The 3,640-nt window shown below is 45.2% G+C and overlaps 1 pseudogene; it reads right to left on the reverse strand.

Moving 5' to 3' along the window:
• Positions 1-285: 285 nt before the first annotated feature.
• Actb-ps3 (actin, beta, pseudogene 3) lies at positions 286-1,046 on the reverse strand (annotated as a pseudogene).
• Between the last annotated feature and the right edge of the window lie 2,594 nt (positions 1,047-3,640).

The following is a 3,640-nucleotide window of genomic DNA, read 5'->3' on the forward strand; positions in this document are numbered from 1 at the left end:
ACCGAGCCACATGAACTAGAGACTAAATCAAGATATGCACAGGGTATTAAACATATATCAAGGGAACAGTTAACTTGAATACTAGGTCAAAAATCAGCAACAAATGCCACGATCCAGTGCTGATATCAGATACGTGCTTCAAGTTTGCATTTCTTTCCTTTTTCAAAGGCTCATTCCAGTTTCCTGAGGCTAGCACGAGGTGTGTACATTTGCCAGGGCAAATCGATACTTCAGAATCAGCTCATGCCGCAGATGCTGGCACCTTCTCAGTTCTTCTCAGAAGCATCAGAGGTGAATGATGGCAGCGCCTGGCTCGTCATATTCCCGTTTGCTGCTCCACATCTGCTGGAAGGTGGACAGTGAGGACAGGACGGAGCGCCAACGCAGACTGAGTATTTGCGCTCAAGGGGAACAGCGATCTTGATCTTCGTTAGCGCTGGGTGCTAGGGCTGTGATCTTCTGCATCCTGCCATCAGTGTCTGGATACATGGCGGTACCACCAGACAGCCCTGTATTGGTGTACAGGTCTTTGCAGATGTCTACATCGCACTTCATGATGGCGTTGAAGTTGGTCTCATGGATGCCGCAGGACTCCATGCCCAGGAAGAAGTCTGGAAGAGAGCCACCAGACACCGGAACTGCTCATTGCTGATGGTGGCCCACGAGGCAGCTTGTAATTCTTCTTCAAGGAGGAAGATGATTCAGCAGTAACCATTTTTCACTCAAAGTCCAGGGCAGCATAGCACAGCTGCTCCCTAATGTCATGAACAATTTCCCTCTCAGCAGTGGTGGTAAAACTGTAGCCCCACTCAGTCAGGATCTGCATGAGGAAGGCTATCAGGTTCGGGCCAACCAGGTCCAGGCGCAAAATGCTGGGAAGGACGAGTAACCCTTATACATGGGCATTGTATGAATGACCCTGTTACCAGAGTCCATGACAGAGTCCAGTTGTGTGCCCAGATGCATACAAGGACAAACAGGGCTGCCTGAATGACCACGTACATGGCTGGGGTTTTAAAGATTTCAAACATTATCTGTTCTATCTTCTCTCTTTGACCACCCCCCAAAAAAATCTATCAGACAACTTCTATAGCTAATAAACACCTTCAGCAAAGTGGCTGAATACAATACTTTTTTAAAAATCAGTTTTTTTTAAACTGAGAAAGAAATTAGGGAAACAAAACGTTTTACAATGCCCACAAATAATATAAAATATCTTCGTGTAACTCTAAGCAAACAAGAGACCTGCATGACAAGAACTTCAAGTCTCTGAAGAAAGGAATTGAGGGAGATACCAGAAGATGCAAAGATCTCCCATGCTCACGGATTGACAGGATTGACATAATAAAAATGGCCATCTTACCAAAAGCAATTCATAGATTCAATGCAATCCCCATCAAAATTCCAACACAATCCTTTACAGACCTTGAAAGAGCAATTCTCAACTTCATATGGAAAAATCCAGGATAGCCAAAACAGTCTTGAACAACAAAAGAACTTCTAGAGGAATGTCTGTCCCTGAGCTCAGCTGTACTTACTGAGTGATAGTAGTAAAAACTGCATGGTCTTAGGGTAAAAACAGAAGTTGATCAGTGGAATCGAAGACCCAGAATAAATCCAAATGCTACCTCATGGAACTGAAAAGCTTCTGTAAGTCAAAGGACACTATCAATAGGACAAAACAGCAGCCCACAGAACGAGAAAAGATCTTTACCAACTATACATCTAACAAAGAACTAATATCAAAAATATATAAGGAATTCAAGAAATTATACACTAACCAAATGATCCAATTAAAAAATGGGGTACAGAGCTAAACAGAAAATTCTTAGCAGAGGAATCTCTAATGGCCACAAAGCACCTAAAGAAATGTTCAGCATCCTTAGTCATCAGGGAAATGCAAATCAAAACAACTCTGAAATTTTATCTTATACCTGTCAGATTAGCTAAAATAAAAAATGTGCTCTTGAGGGCGCAAAGCAAGGGGGACACTCCTCCGTTGTTGGTAGGCGTGCAAACTTGTACAACTACTTTGGAAATCAATTTGGCAGCTTCTCAGAAAACTGTGACAGCTATACCATTCCAGGGCATATATCGAAAAGATACCCTGCCATACCACAAGGACATTTGGTCAACTGTTCATAGATGCTTTATTCATAATATCCAGAAACTGGAAACAACCTAGATGTCTCTCAATAAAAGAATGGATTAAAAGAATGTGGTGCGTTTATACAGTGGAATACTACTCAGCTACTAAAAACAAAGACATCATGAAATTTACAGGCAAACAGATAAGCTGAAAAATATCCAGAGTGAGGTAACTCAGACCTAGAAAGACAGGCATGGTGTGCACTCACTCATACGTGGATAATGGCCATAAAGTCCGGGATAACCATGCTACAATCTACAGACCAAAAAGAAACTAAGTAACCTAAGGGAGGGTTCTCACTCAGAAAGAGAAAGAAAATAAACACGGGAGGCAGATGGAGAAAGGGAACGGGGGGGAGAGGGGGGGGGTTAGGAGGGGAACAGGGATGGGAATAAGGTGGATGGGGAGAGGGCTGGAAGAGAGAAGGGAAATGGGGAGGGGCATCTCTAGGACAGCTGGAGACCTGGGACTGGAGGGTGATCCTAGCCGATACTCTTAGCAGCTGCAGATAGGGAGACAGAAGTAGCTACCACGCAGGACTTCTTCCCGTGGAGGGAAGGAGACACCAACACACCACAAAACCTTCGACCTTGTCCTGCCTACAAGACGTGCACAGATAAAGACGGAGCAGAGATTGAGAGAACAGCCAACCAATGACTGGCCCAACTTGACCCAAGCCACACCATTGGAAGGAGCCAACCCTTGACACTGTTAGTGATACTCTGCTGTGCTTACAGACTGGAGCCTAGCATAACTGTCTCCTGAGAGGACTCATCAGCAGCGGATGGAAACGGATGCAGAGATCACAGCCAAACATCAGGAGGAGCTTGGGGAGTCTTGTGGAAGAGTAGTAGTTAGGATTGAGGGAGGCAGAGAGGTCAAGGACACCACGAAAAGACCTACTGAGTCAACTAACCTGGGCCTGTGCTGGCTCACAGCACCTGAACCTCCAACCAAAGACCATGCATGGGCTGGACATAGACCCCTACACATTTGTAGCAGATGTGCAGCTTGGTCTTCATGTATGTCCCCTACCTAACAATTGGAGTTGGGGGGCTGTCTCTAACTCTGTTACCTACCTTTGGATCTCCCTCCCCCTAGCTGGTCTGCCTAGTTGGGCCTCAGTGGGAGAGGATGGGCTTAGTCCTCCTGCAATCCGATGCGCCAGGGTGTGTTGGTATCCATGAGGGACTTACCCTTCTCTGAGAAGTAAAGTGGGTAATGGGGGAAAGGGTTCATGAAGGTGTAACTGGGAGGAGAGGCGAGAGGGGGGCTGTGATCAGGATATAAAGTGAGTAAATAAAGAAAAAAGTTCCCAACACACACACACACACACACACGCGCGCGCGCGCGATAGCTATAGGGTGGGGGCGGAGATATACTAATTAACCTGGTTTAATCATTTACATACATCAAAATGAATAAATGCTTTTTTAAAATCAGGGTCTCATGAAGCCCAGACAGGCCTTTAATTCACTATGCACCTAAGGA

This window comes from Rattus norvegicus, chromosome 17 (genome assembly GCF_036323735.1).
Source record: "Rattus norvegicus strain BN/NHsdMcwi chromosome 17, GRCr8, whole genome shotgun sequence".
In the NCBI taxonomy this organism is placed as follows: Eukaryota; Metazoa; Chordata; class Mammalia; order Rodentia; family Muridae; genus Rattus; species Rattus norvegicus.